Genomic DNA, 26,716 nt, shown 5'->3' with positions numbered 1-26,716 from the left:
GATTCAGAAGCGAAGGCACAAGAGACTGATGGATCGGGGGGCTCTGTCTTTGATTTGGGCCCACAACGAGGTCCCAGAACTGAGGGTGATGGCCTGGAACACACTCAGGAGGCACGCGGTGCAGGTGTAAAGGCGCTGGACCACACAGTAGCAGTAAAGGAGGATTTTGCAGCCAACGGTGTCCAGGAAATCTTCCATCTTCCAAGCCTCCGTGGTCTCTGGGATTAGTCTTGGGTGAGTAACGACCTTGTCAATGGGCCTCAGGCTGGAGCGGATGAAAAATATCACGAGGGTGATGTTCCCAGAAGCCCCTAGGACTACTTGTACTGTAAGCAGGATAGTGAAGTAGACCTCATACACACACATTCCCTTCAGATCTCGGAGGACCTTGCCAGAGTTGATAAAGGAGAATTAAAAAGGTGGAGGACGCGTGGCCTAGAAAGATCTTGGGAGTCAATCGATCAATCAATCGTATTTATTGAGCGCTTACTGTGTGCAGAGCACTGTACTAAGTGCTTGGGAAGTACAAGTTGGCAACATACAGAGACAGTCCCTACCCAACAGTGGGCTCACAGTCTAAAAGGGGGAGACAGAGAACAAAACCAAACATACTAACAAAATAAAATGAATAGAATAGATATGTACAAGTAAAATAATAAACAAATAAATAGAGTAATAAATATGTACAAACATATATACATATATACAGATGCTGTGGGGAAAGAAAGGAGGTAAAATGGGGGGATGGAGAGGGGGACGAGGGGGAGTCAGAAGACTTGGGTTTTAATCCCAGCTCTGCCACTGGTCCGCTGTGTGAAATCCGTCAAGTCACTTCACTTCTATGGGTCTCCGTTCCCTCATCTGTGAAACAGGGATTAAGATTGTGAGTCTCATGTGGGACATGGACTGTGTCCAACCTGACAACCTGATTAGCTTGTGTCTAGTCCAGTACTTAGTACAGTGTCTAACACATAGCAAGTGCTTAACAAATACCATGAAAGCTTCATGTGGGATGGAGTTTTTGTACAACCTGTTTATTCTGTATCTACCACAGTGCTTAGTACAGTGCCTGGAACATAGTAAGCACTTCAAAGGTGCCATTAAAGAAAGAGTCACTAAATGATTTCAGGATGAAATAGAATAAGTAAAAGAATACACAAACAAAAATACTAATACATATGCACGGAAAAATAATTGTATTTTTAAGGACTTATATTAGGTACTCCCCTCTCAGAGCCGCACCTGGAGAGTTTCCAGTACCCTACCAGGCTCTACTATGGAGGGAGAGTTAAGCAGAGGCATAGCCATTCTATTCCTAGTTTGGGAGTGGCTAGCCAGTGGAAGGCAATCTGCCACACGTCAAAGCTCACCCATGCTGGGCAGCAACGGCTTGGTTGAGAGTCGAGGGTGGAGACTCAGGGTTCCTGTTTAGAAGGAGGCAATGGTAAACCACTTCCGTATTTTGAACAAGAGAACTCTATGGATAAACTGCCAGAACGATTGCAGATGGAGGTCCCGCCATGTCCCATGTCGCAGATGTCCCGCCATCGACCCCCGACCCACGTCATCCCCCGGGCCTGAAATGCCCTCCCTCTGTCCATCCACCAAGCTAGCTCTCTTCCTCCCTTCAAGGCCCTACTGAGAGCTCACCTCCTCCAGGAGGCCTTCCCAGACTGAGCCCCTTCCTTCCTCTCCCCCTCTTCCCCCTCTCCATCCCCCCATCTTACCTCATTCCCTTCCCCACAGCACCTGTATATATGTATATATGTTTGCACATATTTATTGCTCTATTTATTTATTTATCTTACTTGTACATATCTATTCTATTTATTTTATTTTGTTAGTATGTTTGGTTTTGTTTTCTGTCTCCCGCTTCTAGACTGTGAGCCCGCTGTTGGGTAGGGACTGTCTCTATGTGTTGCCGACTTGTACTTCCCAAGCGCTTAGTACAGTGCTCTGCACACAGTAAGTGCTCAATAAATACGATTGATTGATTGATTGATTGATTGAGGTGGGGCATTCTGGGAGAGATGTGTCCATGGCGTCACTATGACGTGGAGATAACCCAACAGGATAAGACAACACAAGACAAGAGCCACGGGACTGGGAGGGGGGATGAATGAAGGGAGTAAGTCAGGGCAACGCAGAAGGGAGTGGGAGAAGAGGAAAGGAAGGTTTAATCAGGGAAGATTTCTTGGAACAGATGTCCCTTCAGTAAGGCTTTGGAGCCAGGGAGAACAACTGTCTGTCAGATATGAGGCGGGAGAGTGTTCCAGGCCAGGGACCGGATCTGGTTGAGCGGTTGCCAGTGAGATAGATGAGACTGAGGTGTAGTGAGAAGGTCACCATTAGAGGAACGAAGTGTGCAGGCTGAATTGTAGTAGGAGAGTAGTGAGGTGAGGTAGCAGAGGGCAAGGTGATTGAGTGCTTTAAAACCAAAGGTGAGGAGTTTTTGTATACTTAACTGTATGCCACAGTAGACTTTGTAGACACGACTTCTGCCATCAAGGGGATTGGAGAAGCAGCATGGCCTAGTGGAAAGAGCCTAGGCCTAGGAGTCAGAGGACATGGGTTCTAATCCCAGCTCTGCCACCTATCTGCTCTATGACCTTGGGGGAGTCACTTACCTTCTCTCTGCCTCAGTAACCTCATCTATAAAATAGGCATAGAATCCTCCTCCCTCTGACTGACAGCACTATGTGAGAAGGGGTTGTATGCAACTTATTACCTTGTACCTATCCCAGTGCTTGATATGTAGTAAGCACTAAACAAAGCCATTAAAAAAAAGAAAAATAAAAGGAGCTTGCCATCTCATTGGGAAGACAGACATGAAAATAAATTTTGAATAAGAGAAGTAGCAGAAAATCAGGATATGTATGTAAGGGTGTGGGGACTGGGGTGAGTATAAACGTGTTTTAGAGATACAAGCCCAAGTGCTTAGGCAATGCAAAATGGAGGGCATAAAGCACGGGAAGTGAGAGATAAACGAGGGAAGAATTAGGAAAAGAGATTATTTTAATAGGGTTTTGAAGTTGGGAAGAATAGTGGTCTGTCAGATATGAAAGAGGATGGAGTTCGAAGCCAGAGGGAAGATGTAAGGAAGCAGCATGGCCTAGTGGAGAGCATGGGCCTGGGACTCAAAAGGACCTGGGTCCTAATCCCAGCTCCGCCAATGGTTGGCTGTGTGACTTTGATCGTCATGTTACTTCTCTTTGCCTCAGTTACCTCATCTGTAAAATGATAATTAAGACTGTGAACCCAGTGTGGGTCAGGGACTGTTAATCATCCTGATTAATTTGTATCTGCCTCAGTGCTTAGAACAATGTTTGACGCATAATAAACACTTAACAAATGCTATTATTATTATCATTATTATCGTTATTTGAGCATGAGTTCAGTGGCAAGGTAGACAAGATAAAATAATAGTGAGTAGGTTGGTGTTCGAGGTGTGAAGTGTGACGCTGGGTTGTAATGGGAAGGCAGAGAGGTTTGTTAGGATGGAGAGAGCTGATTGAATGCCTTATAGCCTCTGTTTGATGAGATGGTGGATGGGCAACCACTGGCGATTTTTGCCATAACAATTACGTCTACCAATTGTCTTGTGTATTGCAATAATTAGGTGAAAGCTGTATTCAGATATGTTACTCTGTGATGGAATTTTATGATAAAATATGGACGTCTGAAATAACGGCCTGAATAGGAGACAATACCTACATGTCAGGCGCAGCATGGCCTCTGGAAGTCAGAGGCTCTGGGTTCTAATCCCAACTCTGCCATTTTTCTGCTGTGTGACCTTGAGTAAGTCTCTTAAGCTCTTTGTGCCTGAGTTTCCTCATCTGCAAAATGTGGATTCAATACCTATTCTCCCTCCTACTTAGACTGTGAGCCCATTGTGGAACATGACTATCTTATACCTATCCTAAAGCTTAGCACTGTACTAAGCCCTTAAGAGTTGTTGAAACTAAGGGTGAAGAGACTGTCAGGTATGAGCCTCTGAGCTCTGTCCCCTTCTTGCCCAAGCTAACAGAGCCCAGAGAAGTTAATTGACTTGCCCAAGGTCACACGGCAGAAAGCACACAACAGACAGCACACAGCAGACAAGCAGCAGAGTCAGTCAGTCATTTGTATTTTTTTAGCTCTTATTGTGTGCAGAGCACCTTACGAAGCACTTGGAGAGTATCTTATAACAATCAAACAGACATATTTCGTGTACACAATGAGTTTAGTATCTGGGGTCAATTGCCACTCTCGCCACATTTGTCGTTTCCTGAGAGACAGAAGGTTTCCACTGTTATTGCTCTTTATTTTATGGTATTTGTTAAGTGCTTCCTATGTGCCACGCACTGTACTAAGTACTGGGGTGCATACAAGCAAATCAGGTTGGGCACAGTCCTTATTCCAGATGGGGCTCACAGTCTCCAATAATCCCCATTTTACAGATAACTGAGGCCCAGAGAAGTTAAGTGATTTGCCTAAGGTCACACAGCTGACAAGCAGCTGAGTCAGTCAGTCATTTGTATTTTTTTAGCTCTTATTGTGTGTAGAGCACCTTACGAAGCACTTGGAGAGTACCTTATAACAATAAAGCAGACATATTCCATGTCCACAATGAGTTTACAGTCTAGAGCAGAGCTCATGATCTATCCACTAGGCCACACTGCTTCTCTTCGGGTTCAGATCTCCCAGGATCCAGTTTTGGCTTCCTCACACACCTCTGACTCCCTCGCAGGGTAAGCTGAGTTCTCAGAGGAATCCTTTGCTACCTCCTGCGTGCTCTTTGTAAGTGAGGAAACTGAAGGATCAGGGGAGAGGAGTTAGGAGGGATCAACCGAACTGGTATGTAAGGGGCAGGAAACTCCACTCCGATCATTGCTTTGTCCACAATGACACAGGAGCCACACCTGTGAGGTGTAGGGTAGATGGGCTGTTGAGCCATGATGTCTGGAATGGGTAACAAGAGGGACAGTCCAGCGTGTTAGATGGTACATCTGAGAAGCAGTGTGGGCTAGTGGAAAGAGACTGAGAATGGGAATCAGAGAAACTGGGTTCTAATCCCGGCTTTGCCACTTGTCCACTATGTGAACTTGGGCAAATTCATTCATTCATTCAAACGCATTTATTGAGCACTTACTGTGTGCAGAGCACTGTACTGAGCGCTTGGGAAGTACAAGTTGGCAACATATAGAGACTGTCCCTACCTAACAATGGGCTCACAGTCTAGAAGGAGGAGACAGACAACGAAACAAAATATGTGGACAGGTGTCAAGTCATTAGAATAAATGCAAGTAAAGCTAGATGCACATCATTAACAAAATAAAGATAATAGCAAATATATACAAGTAAAATAAATACAGTAATAAATCTGTACAAACATATACAGGTGCTGTGGAGAGGGGAAGGAAGAAGGGCGGGTGGGATGGGGAGGAGGAGAGGGGAAAAGGGGCTCAGTCTGGGAAGCTCTCCTGGAGGAGGTGAGCTCTCAGTAAGGATTTGAAAGGGGGCGAGAGCTATCTTGGCAGATATGTGGAGGGAGGGCATTCCAGGCCAGGGGAAGGGCGTGGGCCGGGGGTCGACGGCGGGACAGGAGAGAACAAGGCACAGTAAGGAGGTTAGCGGCAGAGGAGCAGAGGGTGAAGGCTGGGCTGTAGAAGGAAAGAAGGGAGGTGAGGTAGGAACGGAAGAGGTGATGGAGAGCCTTGAAGCCGAGAGTGAGGAGTTCTTGATTGATACAAAGGTTGACTGGTAGCCACTGGAGAGTGTTTCTGCACAAAGATGATACGGGCAGTAGCATGAAGTACAGATTGAAGTGGGGAGAGACAGGAGGATGGGAAATCTGAGTGGAGGCTGATGCACTAATCCAGTTGGGATAGGATGAGAGACTGAACCAGCAAGATAACGGTTTTTATGGAGAGGAAAGGGCGGATCTTGGCGATGTTGCGGAGGTGAGACCGGCAGGTTTTGATGACGGATTGGATGTGAAGGTTGAACGAGAGAGCAGAGTCGAGGATGACACCAGGTTTGCGGGCTTGTTAGACAGGAAGGATGGTAGTGCCATCTACAGTGATGGAAAAGTCAGGGAGAGGGCAATGTTTGGGAGGGAAGATAAGGAGTTCAGTCTTGGACATATTGAGTTTTAGTTGGCGGGCAGACATCCAGATGGAGATGTCCTGAACGCTGGAGGGGACCCGAGTCTGAAGGAAGGGAGAGAGAGCAGGGGCAGAGATGTAGATTTGGGTGTCATAGGTGATACCTTGGGAGTGAATGAGGTCACCAAGGGAGTGAGTGTAGGTAGAGAGCAGAAGGGGACCAAGAACAGACCCTTGAAGAACCCCTACAGTAAGGGGATGGGAGGGGGAGGAGAAGCCCGCAAAGGAGATGAGAATGAACGTCCGGAGAGATAAGACGAGAACCAGGAGAGGATGGAGTCTGTGAAGCCAAGGTTGGATAGCGTGTTGAGGAGAAGGGGGTTGTCCACAGTGTTGAAGGCAGCTGAGTGGTCGGGAAGGATTAGGATAGAGTAGGACTATTGGACTTGGCAAGAAGGAGGTCATTGGTGACCTTTGAGAGGGCAGTTTCGGTGGAGTATAGGGAACGGAAGCCAGATTGGAGGGTGTCGAGGACAGAGTTGATGATGAGGAGAGAGTTGGCGTTGAGGTATTTGAGGAAGCGAGTGTAAACGACTCGTTCAAGGCGTTTGGAATCGAATGGTAAGAGGGATATAGGGTGATAATTAGAAGTGGAGGTGGGGTCAAGGGAGGGTTTTTTAGGATGGGGGAGACGTGGGCATGTTTGAAGGCAGAGGGGAAGGAACCAGTGGTGAGTGAGCGGTTGAAGATGGAAGTTCAGGAGGGGAGGAGGGAAGGGGCAGGAGATTCGATAAGATGAGAGGGAATAGGGCCTGAAGCACAGGTGGATGGTGTAGCACTTGAGAGGAGGGAGAAGATCTCATATGAAGATACCGCTGGGAAGGATGGGATAGTAGCGGAGAATTTTGAGAGTGTGGGGGTTGGAGAAGTGGGAGGAATGACTTTGGGGAGCTCAGCCCTCATGGAGTTAATTTTACTAATGAAGTAGGAGGCCAGATCCTTGGGAGTGAGGGATGGACGAGGGGGAGGAACAAGGGGCCTGAGAAGGGAGTTAAATGTACGGAACAGCTAACGGGGATGACGGGCATGGGTGTCAATAAGGGAGGAGAAATAGTTTTGTCTGGCAGAGGAGAGGACAGAGTTAAGGCAGGAAAGGATGAATCTGAAGTGAACAAGATTGGCTTGGTGCTTAGACTTTCGCGGCAGCGTTCGGAAGCTCGAGCATAAGAGCGAAGGAAGCGGACAGTGGCAGTGACCCAAGGCTGTGCGTTAGTGGTATGAGAGGGGAGAAGGGAAAGGGGAGCGAGGGAGACGAGCTGAGTAGAGAGGGTAGAGTTGAGAGCAGTAATCTGATCATCAAGATTGGATAGAGAGGAAAGGGAGGCGAGATGGGATGTGAGGCGCTGAGAAAGATGGATGGGGTAGAGAGAGCAGAGGTCTCTGTGAGGTAGTAATATAGATTTACAGGGGAGAGGTGTGTGAGTGAGGAGGCAGGTGAGAAGTTTATGATCAGAGAGAGGATTTCAGAGTTGGTGAGGGTAGAGAAAGTGCAGCGGTAGGAGATTATGAGGTAGAGGGTGTGACCAAGTTGCTGAGTGGGCGAAGTGGGGTGGAGCAGGAGGTTGGCAGCGTCAAGGAGAGATAGAAGGAGGCCTTCAGAGGAGTCACCAGGGACATCCATGTGGATGTTGAAGTCTCTGAGGATCAGGGTGGGCATGGAAAAGGAGAGAAGGAAAGTGAGAAAGGGGTCAAAATCGTTAGAAATGTTGGAGGTGGGGCCCGGGGGCGGTAGATGAAGGCTACAAGAATCTGGAGAGGGTGGTAGAGGAGAATAATGTGGACTTCAAAGGAGGGGAAGGAAAGGAAAGTGGGAGGACGGGTAGTGCGAAAGCGACATTGGGGAGCGAGAAGGAAACCGACACTTCCTCATTTTCCGGTCAGTTTGGGGAAGTGGGAGAAGAAGAAGCCTCCTCTGGAGAGAGCAGCAGAAGAGACCATGTCATCCGGAGAGAGCCATGTTTCGGTTAGGGAGAGGAGGAGTGAAGAGCTGGAAAAGAATAGGTCCAGGATGAAAGGGAGCTTACGTATAATGGAGCGGGGGTTCCAAAGGCCACACTTGGCAGCAGCTGTGGAGGGAGGGGAGGGAAGGGGAAGGGTATGAGGGGTGGGGAAGGTTTGAATTGGGGCGAGTTGGAGGGGGCCTGAGCAGGGGGGGAGGGGGAAGAGGGGTGGCGATGAGAAAGGAAAACTGGGATGGGGTAGGGGCGCGGAGGACGGGAGGGAGAGAGGTTGTTGGAAGTGAAGAGTTGAGGGCTGGCGATGGTAGAGAGGGATTCTGGGAAGGGGTTCCGGGGTGGAGGGGAAAACGGGGGGAATTAGCTGGGTGGGAGAGGGGAAGGAGAAGTTAAGAAATGGGAATGCCAGTTGAGAGCAGGGGAAGTTATGGTTCATACATATGTAGCGAGTGGGGAAAAACCTTCAACCACCAGTCGTACCTCACTAAACATCGAAGAACTCCCTTTGGATAGAAACACTTTAAATGTGCCGAATGCGGGAAACGTTTCAGCTGTCAGTCAACACTAATTTCCGATTAGAGAGTTCATAACGAGGAGAAATCCTACAAGTGGAAGCGGCGTGGCTCAGGGGAGAGAGCATGGACTTTGGAGTCAGAGGTTAGGGATTTAAATCCCGGCTCCATCAATTGTCAGCTGTGTGACTTTGGGCAAGTCACTTAACTTCTCTGTGCCTCGGTTCCCTCATCTGTAAAATGGGGATAAAGACTGTGAGCCCACCGTGGGACAATCTGATCACCTTGTAACCTCCCCAGGGCTTAGAACAGTGCTTTGCACATAGTAAGCGCTTAATAAATGCCATTGTTATTATTATTATTATTATAAGTGTGTCGAATGTGGGAAGGCCTGTGCTCATTGCTCGAACCTCATTGAACATCAGAGACTTCACGGTGGAGAGAAACCTTACAAATGTAATGAATGTGGAAAAGCCTTCAGGCATCACTCAGTCTGTATTGATCATCCTAAAGTTCACACTGGAGAAAAACCCTACAAATGAGAAGAGTGCAGAAAACCCTTCCATCGTCGCTTGGACCTTAGCAGTTATCAGAGAACCCACACTAAAGAGACGCCCAATAAATGTGTTGAATGTGGGGAAGGCTTCAGTCGGCAGTCACACCTCATGGCACAGCAGAGGATTCACACTGGAGAGAACCCCTGCAGGTGCCATGAAAGTGGAAAAGCCTTCAGATGTCGCTCGTCCCTCGTCATTCATCAGAGAAATCACATCGGGGAAAAACCTTACGGATGTAGCGAATGAGGAAAAATTTTCAGCCATCTCCCAGTCCTTTTTAGGCACCTCAGAGTTCATAATAACAAGAAAGGAGCACGTGTGCAGGCATAGGCAAGGCAGATGGGAGAATGTTCTGGGTTCTCTCTACCATGGCACTCTGAGGACCGGGGGCAGCCCAAGGTCGTCCCTCTTGCTCCCCTGCTCCTCGAGTGTTTGGAAGACTCCCTGAAGCTACCGCTGGCCTCAACCTCGAGCCCTATCCTGCTCTTTCCGAAGTGGCAAGCGGACGATGAAGCAGCAGGTGTCTTAGAAAAGTTCTCAAAGTCTGGGGCCTTTAGAACAATCACAGCAATGACTGTTGGACTCTTATTAAACAGCCCAGTCCTGCAGGGCAAGGGACAGGAATCCATACCACCTGTAGCCCTTAGTCATATATTTGTTTCATATGTTGTTTTCTGGACTTTTTCTAGTCTCTGCTCTAGATTTCTATCTCTCCAGGGAATCATAATAATGATTACGGTATTTTTTAAGCGCTTACTATGTGCAAAAAAGCACTGTTCTAAGCACTGATACAAGGTAATCAAGTTGGACACCTGATTTCCGGGATTCCGAGTGGGTTTCCGTAGTGTAGTGGTTATCACGCTCGCCTCACACGCGAAAGGTCCCCTGTTCAAAACCGGGCGGAAACAACGTTTGCCTTTATTTTCCTCTCTTGACCCCACCTCACCTTCTAGTTATCGCCCCATCTCCCTCCTACCATTCCTTTTCAAACACCTTGAACGAGGCGTCTACACGCGCTGCATCGAATTCCGCAACACCAACTATCTCCTCGACCCCCTCCAATCTGGCTTCCGTCCCCTACATTCCACGGAAACTGCCCTTTCAAAGGTCACCAATGACCTCCTGCCTGCCACATCCAACGGCTCATACTCTATCCTAATCCTCCTCGACCTCTCAGCTGCCTTCGACACAGTGGACCATCCCCTTCTCCTCAACACGCTATCCGACCTTGGCTTTACAGACTCCATCCTCTCCTGGTTCTCCTCTTATCTCTCCAGTCGTTAATTCTCAGTCTGTTTTGCAGGCTCCTCCTCCCCCTCCCATCCCCTTACTGTAGGGGTTCCTCAAGGTTCAGTTCTTGGTCCCCTTCTGTTCTCGATTTACACTCACTCCCTTGGTGACCTCATTATCTCCCACGGCTTCAACTATCATCTCTATGCTGATGACACCCAAATCTACATCTCTGCCCCTGCTCTCGCTCCCTCCCTCCAGGATCGCATCTCTTCCTGCCTTCAGGACATCTCCATCTGGATGTCTGCCCGCCACCTAAAAAACTCAACATGTCCAAGACTGAACACCTTGTCTTCCCTCCCGAACCCTGCCCTCTCCCTGACTTTCCCATCACTGTTGACGTCACTACCATCTTTCACGTCTCACAAGCCCGCAACCTTGGTGTCATCCTCGACTCCGCTCTCTCGTTCATCTGTCACATCCAAGCCATCACCAAAACCTGCCGGTCTCACCTCCGCAACATTGCCAAGATCCGCCCTTTCCTGTCCATCCAAACTGCTACTCTGCTCGTTCAATCTCTTATCCTATCCCGTCTGGATTACTGTATCAGCCTCCTCTCCGATCTCCCATCCTCCTGTCTTTCCCCACTTCAATCCATACTTCACGTCGCTGCCCGGATTTTCTTTGTCCAGAAACGCTCTGGACATGTTACTTCCTCCTCAGAAATCTCCAGTGGCTACCAATCAACTTACGCATCAAGCAGAAACTCCTCACACTCGGCTTCAAGGCTGTCCATCACCTCGCCCCCTCCTATCTCACCTCCCTTCTCTCCTTCTACAGCCGAGCCCGAACCCTCCACTCTTCTGCCCCTAATCTCCTCACCGTGCCTCGTTCTCGCTTGTCCCGCCGTCGACCCCCGGCCCTCGTCATCCCCCTGTCCTGGAATGCCCTCCCTCCCCACATCCACCAAGCTAGCTCTCTTCCTCCCTTCAAGGCCCTACTGAGAGCTCACCTCCTCCAGGAGGCCTTCCCAGCCTGAGCCCCCTCCTTTCTCTCTCCCTCCTCCCCCACTCCTCCCCCGATCCTTACCTCCTTCCCTTACCCACAGCACCTGTATATATGTATATATGTTTGTACGTATTTATTACTCTATTTATTTATTTATTTTACTTGTACATACTTATTGTACTTATTTCATTTTGTTAATATGTTTTGTTTTGTTCTCTGTCTCCCCCTTCTAGACTGTGAGCCCACTGTTCGGTAGGGACCGTCTCTATATGTTGCCAACTTGTACTTCCCAAGCGCTTAGTACAGTGCTCTGCACACAGTAAGTGCTCAATAAATGCGATTGATTGAATAAATGAATGACAACAGTTCCTGTCCCACAAGGGGTTCAAAGTCTTAATCCCCATTTTACAGATGAGATTACTGAGGCATAGAAGAAGTGATGTGACTTGCTCAAGGTTACAGAGCGGAGAACTGATTGTGCCGGTACTAGAACCCATGGCATTTTGACTCCCAGGCCCATGGTCTATCCACTAGGCCACGCTACTTCCTCCTATCTCTGTTGTAGTTTCCCAAGAGATGGATACCATCCGCTGCACAAAGTGTTAAATGAATACTTTTGGTTGTGTGACCTGGGCACGTGGTTTGTCGAACGCTTGTGAGGAGGGATCATCATCATCAGTCGTATTTATTGAGCGCTTGCTATGTGCAGAGCACTGTACTAAGCGCTTGGGAAATACAAATTGGCAACATATAGAGACAGTCCCTACCCAACAGTGGGCTCACAGTCTAAAAGGGGGAGACAGAGAACAAAACCAAACATACTAACAAAATAAAATAAATAGGATGGATATGTATAAGTAAAATAAATAAATAAATAAATAAATAGAGTAATAAATATGTACAACAATATATACATATATACAGGTGCTGTGGGGAAGGGAAGGAGGTAAGATGGGGGGGATGGAGAGGGGGACGAGGGGGAGAGGAAGGAAGGGGCTCAGTCTGGGAAGGCCTCCTGGAGGAGGTGATCTCTCAGCAGGGCCTTGAAGGGAGAAAGAGAGCTAGCTTGGCGGATGGGCAGAGGGAGGGCATTCCAGGCCCGGGGGATGACGTGGGCCGGGGGTCGATGGCGGGGCAGGCGAGAACGAGGTACGGTGAGGAGATTAGCGGTGGAGGAGCAGAGGGTGCGGGCTGGGCAGTAGAAGGAGAGAAGGGAGGTGAGGTAAGAGAGGGCGAGATGATGGAGAGCCTTGAAGCCCAGGGTGAGGACTTTCTGCCTGATGCGCAGATTGATTGGTAGCCACTGGAGGTTTTTGAGGAGGGGAGTAATATGCCCAGAGCGTTTCTGGACAAAGATAGTCCGGGCAGCAGCATGAAGTATGGATTGAAGTGGAGAGAGACACGAGGATGGGAGATCAGAGAGAAGGCTTGTGCAGTAGTCCAGACAGGATAGGATGAGAGCTTGAATGAGCAGGGTAGCGGTTTGGATGGAGAGGAAAGGGCGGATCTTGGCAATGTTGCAGAGCTGAGACCGGCAGGTTTTGGTCACGGCTTGGATGTGACGGGTGAATGAGAGAGCGGAGTCGAGGCTGACACCAAGGTTGCGGGCTTGTGAGACGGGAAGGATGGTAGTGCTGTCAACCGAGATGGGAAAGTCAGGGAGAGGACAAGGTTTGGGAGGGAAGACAAGGAGTTCAGTCTTCGACATGTTGAGCTTTAGGTGGCGGGCAGACATCCAGATGGAGATGTCCTGAAGGCAGGAGGAGATGCGAGCCCGGAGAGAGGGGGAGAGAGCAGGGGCAGAGATGTAGATCTGGGTGTCATCAGCGTAGAGATGATAGTTGAAGCCGTGGGAGTGAATGAGGTCACCAAGGGAGTGCGTGTACATTGAGAACAGAAGGGAACCAAGCACTGAACCTTGGGGAACCCCCACAGTAAGAGGATGGGAGGGGGAGGAGGAGCCTGCAAAAGAGACTGAGAAAGAACGACCGGAGAGATAAGAGGAGAACCAGGAGAGGACGGAGTCTGTGAAGCCAAGGTCAGATAGCGTGTTGAGGAGAAGGGGGTGGTCCACAGTGTCAAAGGCAGCTGAGAGGTCGAGGAGGATTAGGACTGGGATGTGTTGGGGATTGGGAAATTTGAAAACCCCTTTGCCTTATTGCATACAACCAGTTATGCCGCTTGGCACATAGTAAGCTTAAGAAATACTATTATCATAATCATTAGGTAATACCTGGAAATAAAAGTACTAAGTAGTAATGACCCTGACTTGATCCTCAACTCTATTTGAGAGCCTGCCACGTGTAGAGCACTGTCCTATGTATTGGGGAGAATAAAAGAGAGATTAAAGGAGTGATCCCCACTGTCAAGGAGATTTCACTCTTACTTGACTTCTTACTGCAGCTGATGGGAACAGAGAGACCATTCCACACTTATTTGGCATTACCAGGCTGGGTCTGTCCTAAAGATTCATTCATTCATTCGTTCAGCGGTATTTATTGAGCTCTTACTGTGTGCAGAGCAGTGTACTAAGCGCTTGGGAAGTACAACGTGGCAACATATAGTAAAGATGAAGTTTAGCTCTGATCTTACTGGTTCAGAGTCTCTCACTGGCTCTCACCTGGAGAATATGGTTTATCGGTCATTCAATCAGTGGTATTTCGTGAACACCTACTGAATTTGAAGTGTTTTTCTAAAATTTATGGAGAGGTAGAGAAGCAGCATGGCCTAGTGGAAAGAGCCCGGGGCTGCGAATCAGAGAACCTAGATTCTGATTCTGGCTCTGCCACCTGTCTGCTGGGTGGCCTTTGGTAAGTCACTTCACTTCTCTGGGCCTCAGTTACCTCATCTGTAAAATGGTGATTGAAAGTGGGAGACTCTTGTTGGACAAGGATGGCATCTGACCCGATTTGCTTGTATCCACTCCAATGCTTGGTACTGCTGCTGACACAAAGTGAGCACTTAACAAATACCTCAATTATTATTATAATTGCTATTATTTTATTATTATTACCATTTAAAAGAAAAAATAGCAGAAATAGTTTCTGTCTGAGAGATATTCTACTTGCACCGTTTGTCCCACCGATAGAAGCCTCATGTCACTCCTGGGGACGTATCCACAGCAGCGCGAGGGAGGAGCCAGAAGTTTCAGATCTCCAGGGATGCAGGCGAGTGGCAGGAATGGGAGAGCAGAATCAGTTAGTCAGTCAATCATGTTTATTGAGCGCTTACTGTGTGCAGAGCACAGCACTAAGTGCTTAGACGAGTCCAATATTACAATATAACAGACTCATCCCCTGCCCACACCAAGCTTACAATCTTAGAAGGGACAGAGGACAGCTTGCTTTCACAAGGTCCAGAATGCAGGTGAGTGGTGACTGGGGGGATAGTGCCAAGTCTGGGATATGGGTGGGAGCAAAACCAGCCAGTCAGTTAATTGTATTTATTGAGAGCTTACTGTGTGTGCAGAGTACTCTAATAAGTGCTTGGGAGAATAGAATACAACAATAAGCAGTCACATTCCCTGCCCACCCTAAGCTCACGTCTAGAGCAGGAGACCGACACGAATATACATTAATAAACTACAGATATGCACATAAATGCTGTGGGGCTGAGAGGAGGGATGAATAAAGGGAGAGAGGTAGGTAGCACAGAAGGGAATGGGAGAAGAGGAAAGGAGGGCGTAGGGAAGGCCTCCTGGAGGAGATGTTCATTCATTCAGCTGCATTTATTGAGCGCTTACTTTGTGTACAGCACTGTACTTAGTGCTTGGAACATACAATTAAGCAATAAAGAGAGACAACCCCTGCCCTCACCTGGCTTACAGTCTAGAAGGGGGAAGATAGGCGTCAAAACAAGTGAAACAGGCATCAATATAAATAGAATTATAGATAAGACTTTGAAGCAGAGGAGAGTTTGTCTGAAAGCAGGCATATGGGCCACAAGGCAGGCTCAGGCCATCATGGCCCTGACGTCCCAGCCCTCTCTACTTGTGGATGAGACTTGTGGTTCCAGAGACCTTTACTTCCTCCCCCGCCCCCCACCTCATACATTCTCGAGTGGCAGGCAGAACTCAGCTCGACCCTGCTGGGTGGTCACTTTCCCTTCTGCTTCCAAGCACTGAGCCCTGCCTCACCTGGAACCTGGGCTTCGGCCCATTGCTCTCTGGAATCCTATGCTGATCCAAACCCCCGCACCTCATTTCCGTCCGTGGACACTGACCGCGTGATGAGGGCAAGGATAGGAGGGCTGGTTCTGGTCTATCCAACTTGGAGGAGTGGACTCTGATGATTAGCTGCAGGGATGGACTGGAAGGCCAGCAACCAATAGGAAGCCATGGAGAATTTGCGTAGGCATGACTGTCCATGAAAGGGTATATGTAAATGACTAAAGCAATGACAGGTCAGATTTGCAAGGCAACACATGTTCAGCGATTGGATATGACAACCTGGGCTGGGATCTACCCAGAAGGACTGGGAATAAAGGCGCTTGAACTGTAATGAGCTGCTGTTTGTGTGTTTCTTACGCCTCCTCCGGGGTAGTGGTAGAAAAAGTAAAGTTCCCTATTGCCCAGCGGTTTCCAAGCTAATGAGCCAAACAGAGTTAAACTGTGTTTATAAATAGTGGGAGCAGGAGAAAGAAAAAAGATGATACAATAGGAAGTATAAATGTTATCAAGATGAAAGTGGAATAAATTCGGTGAAGATATTATCAGGCAAAAGTGTTTATTGCTTTCTCTGGAGAGTGACTGTAGTAACTGCTTGGAAGAATCATCATCATCAATCGTATTTATTGAGCACTTACTGTGTTCAGAGCACTGTACTAAGCGCTTGGGAAGTACAAATTGGCAACATATAGAGACAGTCCCTACCCAACAGTGGGCTCACAGTCTAAAAGGGGGAGACAAAACCAAGCATACTAACAAAATAAAATAAATAGAATAGATATGTACAAGTAAAATAAATAAATAAATAAATAGAGTAATAAATATGTACAAACATATATACATATATACAGGTGCTGTGGGGAAGGGAAGGAGGTAAGATGGGGGGATGGAGAGGGAGACGAGGGGGAGCGGAAGGAAGGGGCTCAGTCTGGAAAGGCCTCCCGGAGGAGGTGAGCTCTCAGTAGGGCCTTGAAGGGAGGAAAAGAGATAGCTTGGCGGATGGGCAGAGGGAGGGCATTCCAGGCCCGGGGGATGACGTGGGTCGGGGGTCGATGGCGGGACAGGCGAGATCGAGGCATGGTGAGAAGATTAGGAAGAATGCAATGGAATTGGTAATAAGTAATGTAAATTAGTATATAAAATATGCATATGTACATGAGTTTTCAAGATAGGAATGAAATTTATAAATCCTAACTGTGGTTTAGGGTTGATGTATCTCAAGTGTTAAAAATGAGACAGTGCTGCCCATTGGAAAGAGCTTGGACCTGGAAGTCAGACAACTGCATTCTAATCCTGGGTCTTCCACTTGTCTGACATGGGCCCTTGGGCAAGTTACTAAGGCTCTCTTGGCCTCAGTCACCTCATCTGTAAAATGGTGATTTAAACCCTAAATCCCTCTGACATAGACTGTGCCTTAAGTGTGTTCCTATTTCAATCTCCTGTAAGATGTATCCCCATTCTGACAAGTTTTCTAATTTTGCATTGACAGGATCAGATTGGTTATTTCTACTCTCCTGTGATCTGACCTCAATTCCCCTTTAGGGTGTTTTCATTTTTTGTCATTCAAGCCTCTTAGTAGGTTTTCAGATATCCAACAGAAACAATCAATCCATGGTGTTTATTGAACGTTCATTGTGTGCAGAACACTATACTAGGCACTTGGGAGAGTATAGTTCAACAGAGCTGGTAGACACGTTCCCTACCCACAATGAGTTTACAGTCTATAGTCCCTCTAGACTGTAAACTCATTGTGGGCAGGGAATGTGTCTGTTTACTGTTATAGTGTACCCTGTCAAGTGCTTAGAAATTCCCTCTACCCCTTCCTCTAGGAAACGAACCCCCAAATCACTGGTGCAGCAGCAAACCAACCCTATGACTCCAATGGGTACTTCCCCCATGTTAGGGAGAAAAAAACAGCGACTCAGGTGGGACTCGAATCCACAACCATTGAATGGCCCCCTCCACCTTAGAAGTCCAATGTGTTATCCATTACACCATCTAGTCAGATGAGACACACTTGTTTACACCATCGATGCATATGGGATCAGGAAATAAAGCTTTTTTCACTCTCCTGCCTATTTGGGAAAGTCATTTCCTGAGGGATGTTCAATCCTGTAGACTACCAATTGTCATATCAGCCACAACCAAGGCCTTCCCAATAATATATATTATTTGTGTCAATAAAATTTGCGTGGTCACTATAATTTGTGGAATCACAAATTATATCTATATTCTGTTTTACATCTAAAACAGAACTCCTTATCTTCCCACCCAAACGCTGTCCTCCCCCTTACTTTCCCATCAATGTAGACAGCAACATCCTTCTTGTCTCATAAGCCCATAATCATGGTGGTATCCTTCATCCCTTTTTCTCAGAGTTGGTAGGGTGACAGAGGTGGTTGGCATTCCATGTGAGGGTCATAGAAGATAAGTTAAGACATGGAAAAACCCAAACTCCGCCTCCAATCTCCATGATTGTATCCACCTTCAATCAGTCAATCAATGGCATTTATTGAGCAGTGACTGTAGGCAGAGCACTGTACTAAGTGTTTGGGAGAATGCAATACAAGAGAGTTGGTAGATACATTCTGGAGGGGGAGGCGGACATTAATATAAACAGATAAATTAAGGCTATGAATATAGCCAGGGTGGAGTGAATATATAGCGCTTCCCACAAAGGAATTGCAAACAGCAGGACACTGGGCAAATACCCGAAAAACGTCTGAGATTGTCTGAACCTGGGTGTGTGGGAAAATGATCTTCAAAGGGGGTGGAAAATCCACTATAAACTACTGGGAAGCCATGGTGTTGGGGGAAAATTCCACATCCTCCCGTGAAAATGCCCTTTTAAATGGTATTTATATTGTGTTTACTACCAGGCACTCTACTAACCTCTGGGGAGAGACACGCTAATCAGGTTGGATATAGTCCATGTCCCACCTGGGCCTCCCAGTCTCAATCCCAATTTTGCATATGTGGGAACTGAGGCCCAGAGAGGTGAAGTGACCTGCCCAAGTTCACACAACAGACAAGTGGTGGAGCCATGATGACAACCCAGGTCCTTCTGACTTCCAGCCTTGTGCTCCATCCACTAAGCCACGTTGATTCCTGAGTGAGGTTAATAAGACCATGTTCCAGATTGACAAATCTTGGGGGCAGAGCTGGGGGCAGCTCGAGTTTCATAGTTTTTTAGCTCTCTTCCTCCCTTCAAAGCCCTACTGAGAACTCACCTCCTCCAGGAGGCCTTCCCAGACTGAGCCCCCTTTTTCCTCTCCTCCTCCCCTCCACATCACCCCCGCTCCCTCCCTCTGCCCTACTCTCTTCTCCTCCCCACAGCATGGGTATATATTTATACATAATTATTCCTGTATTTATTTTACTTGTACGTATTTAGTACTCTATTTTATTAATGATGTGCATTTAGCTATAATTCTATTTATGCTGACGGTTTTGACACCTGTCTACCTGTTTTGTTTTTTTGTCTGTCTCCCCCTTCTAGACTGTGAGAACGTTATTGGGTAGAGACCGTCTCTATATGTTGCCTACGTGTACCTCCCAGGAGCTTAGTACAGTGCTCTGCACACAATAAACGTTCAATAAATACAATTGAATGAATGAATGAATGAATGAATAAATGAATAGGACCATGTCCCAAGTTGGGGTTTCATCTTGGGGGGGTCTTGAGTTTATGAAGCAGCCTCCTCAGCGATCCAGAAAATACTGCGAAATGTGGGAGGTAATTGGGTGAAATACCTAATCACAGAATGAAACCCATGTGACCTAATATGAAAACATGGGCCTGGACGTTAGAGGACCTGGGTCCTAATCCTAGTTTCCCCACGTGTTTGCTGTGTGAACTTAGACAAGTCACTCTTTAGGTCTAGGTTCCTGCATTTGCAAATGGGAATTAAGACTGTGAGCCCCATGTGAGATGTGGATTATGTCCAACTTGATTTGCTTGTATCTCAATACCACAATTTGTTATTATTGTTATTATTATTATTATTATTATTATTATTATTATTATTATTACTCAGGCCCCAGCTTCACCCTCCCACATTTGTCAAATGAGTCTGGAGCATATTTCCACTGCCTGTCTCTAGACCAGACCAGGCCACCCAGTATTCCCTGTGTGGTGCAGAACTAAACTCCAGTCCTCTTTGTTGTTTATGGTTTTTGTTATGTGCTTACGCCTGGTACTGTATTAAGTTCTGGGGTAGATACAAGCTACTCAGATAGGGCACAGTCCCTGTCCCATGTGGGGCACACAGTCTTAATCATTTTATGCATGAAGTAACTGAGACACAGAAAGATGAAGTTCATTCATTCAATCGTATTTATTGAGCACTTACTGTGCGCAGAGCACTGTACTAAGTGCTTGGAAAGTACAAAGCGGCAACAGATAGAGACAATCCCTACCCAACAACGGGCTCACAGTCTAGAAAGGGGAGACAGACAACAAAACAAAAAAAGGAGAAAAGCATCAATAGCATCAATGTAAATAAATGGAATTGTAGATATATACACATCATTAATAAAATAAATAGAATAATAAACAGGTATAAATATACAAAAGTGTTGTGCGGAGGGGGAGGGAGTAGAGCAGAGGGACGGAGTAGAAACGATGGGGAGGGAAGAAGAAGCAGAGGAAAAGGGGGGCTCAGACTGGGAAGGCCTCCTGGAGGAGGTGAGCACTCAGTAGGGCTTTGAAGGGGGGAAGAGAGCTAGTTTGGTGGATGTGAGGAGGGAAGGCATTCCAGGCCAGAGGTAGGACGTGGGCCCGGAGTCGATGGCGGGACAGGTGAGAAAGAGGCTCAGTGAGGAGATTAGCGACAGAAGAGTGGAGTATTTGGGCTGGGCTGTAGAACGAGAGAAGGGAGGTGAGGTAGGAGGGGGCAAGGTGGTGGAGAGGAATTTTTGCTTCATGCGAAGGTTGATAAGTAACCACTGGAGATTTTTGAGGTGGGGAGTGACATGCCCAGAGATTTTCTGTAGAGACATATTCCGGGCAACAGAGTGAAGTATAGACTGAAGCTGCGAGATACAGGAGGCTGGGAGATCAGAAAGGATGCTGATGCAATAATCCAGTCGGGATATGATGAGAGATTGTACCAACAAGGTAGCGGTTTGGTTGGAGAGGAAAGGGAGATCTTGGAGATGTTGTGAAGGTGAGACCGGCAGGTTTTAGTGATGGAATGGATGTGTGGGGTGAATGAGAAAGCGGAGACAAGGATGACACAAAGTTTGCGGACTTGTGAGACGGGAAGGATGAAGGGACTTGCCCAAGGACACACAACAGACAAGTGGTAGAGCTGGAATTAGAACCTGGGTCTCTCTGATTCCCGGGCCTGTGTTCTATCCATTGGTAACACTGCTTCTCTTAAGCCCTTACTCATTATAATTCATTGCTCACTACCATTTTTGCTTTAAATGGCATATGATAAGCACTTACTATATGCCAGGCACTGTACTTAGTGGTAGGTAAAAACAAACCTGTGGGCAGGGAATGTGTCTACCAACTCCATTATAAGGTTCTCTCCCAAATGTGCAGTGTAGTGCTCTGCACACCGTAAGTGCTTGGTGATGATGAAGATGATAATCTATCCTAGGGCTTAGTACAGTGTTTGGCATATAGTAAGAGCTTAATAAATATCATAATAATTGTATGATATTTATATATTTAAATATAATAATGATAATGATAATGAGCAGATACCTCCACCTCATCAAAGGAACAACAGAACCCAAGACAGTTCTTCTTTCACCAGGGGCCACTTTTCTTCACATGGAGAAAAATACCCAGCTGATGACACACCTCTTTTCTTATGGAAAGTCAGGGAGAGAAATATCCACATTCTCTGGTATGTGTTCAATGGGGATAAATGGTGTGGGGACAGAGAGGAAGAGTGGAGTGGAGTGGCAGTGGAGGACACATTGCATTTGTCTCGTTACCATAAATTTCAACTATACTTACTATTTCGGGACTAGGAGTGGAATGCCAATAAGAAGGGATTATTCCGGGATCGTATTCAATCCTACTGACTACAGTTCTCATGCGGAAAATCAGGGAGACAAGAGACTTGGCCAATAATTAGTTTATCCTTGGGGTCCATGACAAGAGAGGGGGTTATAATCTTTCCAGCCTAGGAACTCGGGGATCCCTGCGGATCAGCACAAAGTAGACTAAAGGAAAACACATAGAGAGATAGGCTATGACACTCTGTAGCTCGCTAGCGAATCCTGGCACAAAACTGAAATGAAGGGTGATGATGCAGTCAATCCAATAGAAGCAGATGAAGCAGCTGAGGAGCAGGATGGTGTGAATGGCTCTGATCTCAGCAGGGGATTTCAGGGAGAGGCTGGTGCTCTGGATGCGCTGGACTTGTCGGTGGTGTCAGTGTAAGACAATCGCCATGTAGCTGCTGGCCCAGCTCATGAGAAGAAACAAAGACAAGGTCTTGGAGAGTCGTGGCAGTTATGAAAGTTAGCACGATTACTCTTGGAAATGGTGGAGCAATATTTTGTAATATAGGTAAGTACTGTGGAGGTGCCATTAGTGGTAGTGTTTGCTGATATAATTGACAGAGATCAACAAGTTAATGCCCCAGAAGAAGAGGAAGGAGAAAAAGATGTAATGGCGGGCTCTGGGCCTAAACTGGGACCACCAGGAGGTGCCATAACCGGTGGTAACAACCTGGAACACACTCAGAAGACAGATGGAGAAGATAGACAGGACCTGGGCTACTCTCCTCAGGTACACGACTATCTTACACTCAACATCATCCGGAATATTATTTATTCCAAATGCCACCATCATCTCTGGCACGCCCCATGTTTTGATCACGGTCAAGTATGTGAGGATCAGGACCGTGGGCTTCTTCTGTTGGGCTGAGCCACGAATATGTGGATGCACACAAGAACATCGCTGTGTTCCCCAGCACGCCGACCGTGGTCTGAGAGAGGAAGGAAATTCCTAGAACCTGGCCGTTGAAAACTATTGTCTTGGTATCTTTCAGAACTGCACAGTCCCAAGTTTGCTATATAAAGGCCAGAAGGGAGGACCAGTGATAAATCATGACAAACTGGAAATGGAGAATTGCAGGTCAAGTGTCGGCCTATCTCTGCTGCTATATGGGAAAACACCTGTGATGTCACTTCGAGTCGCCCTGACCTGCTCCCTTCATTTATCTCACACCGCGTGTCCCCCGCTGCTCCCGGAAGGATCCTCTCCTCAGATCGCCGCCATAGACGCCCGGGACTCCATTCCCGAGAGACCCGCCCGCCTTCACACCGCGCGGTCTTGCTGCTCCTGGAAGGATCCTCTCCTCAGAGCGCGCCGCCATAGACGCCCGGGACTCCGTTCCTGAGAAGCCCGCCCGCCCGCCCGCCATCACACCGCGTGGCCTCCCCTGCTCCAAGAATGATCCTCTCTTCAGAGCGCCCCCATAGACGCCCGGGACTCCGTTCCCGAGAGGCCCGCCCTCCCGCCCGCCATCACACCGCATGGACCCCGCTGCTCCCGGAAGGATCCTCTCCTCAGAGCGCCGGAGAGATCCGCCATAGACGCCCGGGACTCCGTTCCCGAGAGGCCCGCCCGCCATCATACCGCGTGGCCCCCGCTGCTCCCGGAAGGCTCCTCTCCTCCGAGCGCAACCATGGACGCCCCCTGCTTCCACCCCCCCACTTAAGCGACCTTCCTTATAGTGCCCCCCAACCCCCCGTCCCGGTCCGGTCCTGACTGACTCTCCCCCCCTACCCCGGGGAAAAGGCCCTTGTTATCACCAAGTTACATTAACGACAACCTCATTCGCACCTACTCAGCCTTCCTGTCCCGCCATCGACTCCCGGACCACGTCCTCCCCCGGGCCTGGAATGCCCTCCCTCTGCCCATCCGCCAAGCTAGCTCTCTTCCTCCCTTCAAGGCCCTACTGAGAGCTCATCTCCTCCAGGAGGCCTTCCCAGACTGAGCCCCTTCCTTCCTCTCCCCCTCGTCCCCCTCTCAATCCCCTGCATCTTACCTCCTTCCCTTCCCCACAGCACCTGCATATATGTATATATGTTTGTACATATTCATTACTCTATTTATTTATTTATTTTACTTGTACCTATCTATTCTATTTATTTTATTTTATTAGTATGTTTGGTTTTGTTCTCTGTCTCCCCCTTCTAGACTGTGAGCCCATTGTTGGGTACGGACTGTCTCTATATGTTGCCAGCTTGTATTTCCCAAGCGCTTAGTACAGTGCTTTGCACACAGTAAGTTCTCAATAAATACGATTGAATGAATGAATGAACGAACCTCGTTGGGTGAAGCAGCACAATGATACTGTGCAATGTCCAGCAACTGTGGGGTGGATATCTCTGGAACAGAGGAAGAACCCAGTGGCCTGCTCGCATTGATTCCTTCAATATCCCCAGGCTGAGATTGCCCTTGACCAACAGACTGAGCAAATTTCTGTGATAGAAGACAATTGAACAGAACTCTGGGAGCAGAATTTTGGACACTTGATGACATCATCAGTCACCATATAATGATCTATGATGACACCATATGTGAGAGAAGCAGCGTGGCCTATTGGATAGATCACAGTCCTGGGAGTCATTGGTCCTGGGGTCTAATTCCAGCTCCACCACTTGTCCACTCTGTGACACTGGGCAAGTTATTTAACTTCTCTATGCTTCAGTTACCTCATCTATGGGAATCAAGACTGTGAGCCTCAAGTGGGACAAGGACTGTGTCCAACCTGTTTATCTTGTATCTACTCCACTTAATGAATGTTATAAAAATTTAAAACGATTTCCCACCAGAGTAGGCAAAACTCCTAATACTTTAATCAATCAGTCAACAAATGGTAATTATTGAGTGTTTACTGTTTGCAGAGCACTGTGCTTAGTCCTTGGGAGAATACAATATAACAGAATGGGTAGGCACGTTTCCTGTTCACAAGCTTACAGTTTCCACAGCAATCCAAAACTTATGTAATTAGGGAAAGACTATTTGTGAGAAGAGCTTCAGTGACTGAGAGCATATGTTCCTCTAGACCCTCTTTCAAGACATTTTGGGCAGGAGATGAATTTACCTTCCTCTGAACTTGGATTTGCTTCCTTTTTCCACCCCTTCCTCAACCCCACGATCTCGCCTATCTCTCCGCCAAGCCCTAGCCCATATCCTGCCCCTGACCAGGAATACCCTCCCTCCTTAAATCCGACAGACAATGACTCTCTTTCACTTCAAAGTCTTATTTATTGAAGGCACAACTCCTCCAAGAGGCCCTCCCAGACAAATACGTTTTTCCTCTTCTCCCACTCCCTTCGCCCTGACTTGTTCGCTTTGTTCTTCCCCCCTGCCATCCCTACAGCACTTATGTACATATCTGTAATTTGTTTATTTGTACTGACGCCTGCCCTGCCACCCTCTAGACTGTGAGCTCGTTGTGGTGAGGGAATGTGTTTGTTTATTGTATTTTAGTTTCCCAAGTACTTAGTAGCATGGTCTGCACACAGTTAAGTGATCTATAAATACGATTGCAGGAACCTCACCACAGTTATGTCCATATCAGTAATTTATTTATTTCTAATAATGTCTGTCTCCCCTTCTAGACTTAAAGCTCACTGTGCACAGAGAACATATATACCAACTCTGTTATATAGTACTCTCCCAAACACATAGGACAGTCCTTTACACACAGTAATCACTCACTAAGTACATCTGATTGAATCTCATCCCTGTATTTCTTACCAATTTTCCTCGTGATGAATTTCCCCCGTTGATTGGCTGTATCTCATTTTCAAACACAGCTGAATTCACTTTACCCCTGAGATGGGCATGGAGCATAATACATTTTCCCAACACACACAGTGCTCAATGAATACAATTGATTTCTCGATTATTGTTTAGACTCCAGACTGTAACCTCATTGTGAGCAGGGAACATGTTTACCAACTCTGTTGCATTGTACTCTTCCAAGCACCTAACACAGTAGTCTGTACATGTTAGCGCTTAATAAATTCCAGTGACTGATATGTGAAATTTTAGGAGGGCTTTGAGAATGGGAAGGAGTATAGGCTGATGCATTAAGGGAAGGAGTTTAGAAGCAGCGTTGTCTAATAGATAGAGCACGGGCCTGGGAGTGAGGAGGACATGGTTTCTCATCCGGATCCACCCCATGTCTGTTGTGTGACCTTGAGCAAGTCATTTAACTTCGTTGTGCCTCAGTTACCTCATCTGTAAAATTGGGATTAAGACTGTGGGCCACATGTGGGAGGTGGACTGAGTCCAACCTGATTAGCTTATATCTACCCCAGCGATACTCACTGAAAGAGTACTGTCCATCATTCTCTCTCTCTCTTATTCTCTCTCTCTCTCAGCATTTATGTGTCCCACATGTATCTGCACTTCCTAAAACACTTCAATGATTACCTATCCATCTTCACATGAAGGAGAAATTCCTCATAATTGGCTTCAAGATTGTCAACCAGGTCTCTCCTTCGTATCTTGGTTTTCTCCCCCTGAAATCTAGCCCACACATTTCACTCCCCCAACACTGTTTATTGTGAAATTGTACTCTCCCAAGTCAAGTGCTTAGTACATTGCTCGGCACATAGCAAGCATTCAATGAATACAACTGAACGAATGAACAATAACAACCTACTAACTGTACCTTGATGTCATCTGTTTCATCCCTTACCCCTTGTAAATGTCTTCCCTCTGACCTGGAACTCCCTCCTACTTCATATACGAATGACCACCACTCTCCCCACTTGCAGAGCCTTATTAAAATTAATTAATTAATTCTTTCAATCATATTTATTAAGCACTTATTTTGTGCAGAGCATGGTATTAAGCACTTTGGAGAGTACAATATAACATTAGACGCATTCCCTTGCCCACAACTTAAATCTCCTCCAAGAGGCCTTACCCGATTAAGCCATCTTTTCCCCTACACCATTTCCCTTCTAACTCATGTCTATAGCCTCTTTAAAATTTTTCTCCCATGTAAATTTATTGTTACATCTCTCTCCCCTTCTAGGTTATAAGCTCCTTGAGGACAGGAATGTTCTCTTCTGATTCTGTTCAATCTATGGTATGTATTGAGCACTTTCTCCTTGCAGAGCAGTATACTAAGCACTTGGGAGAGTACAA

General features: G+C 47.1%; 1 non-coding gene across 1 annotated transcript; it reads left to right on the top strand.

Annotated features, from left to right (window-relative positions):
- The first annotated feature begins 10,005 nt into the window (after nucleotides 1-10,005).
- TRNAV-CAC lies at nucleotides 10,006-10,078 on the top strand. The gene has a single exon. It is a non-coding gene; the product is annotated as a tRNA-Val (tRNA).
- The last annotated feature ends 16,638 nt before the right edge of the window (nucleotides 10,079-26,716 follow it).

Source organism: Tachyglossus aculeatus (genome assembly GCF_015852505.1).
Source record: "Tachyglossus aculeatus isolate mTacAcu1 chromosome 12 unlocalized genomic scaffold, mTacAcu1.pri SUPER_6_unloc_2, whole genome shotgun sequence".
NCBI lineage: Eukaryota > Metazoa > Chordata > Mammalia > Monotremata > Tachyglossidae > Tachyglossus > Tachyglossus aculeatus.
This window is presented reverse-complemented; position numbering and strand designations above follow the sequence as displayed.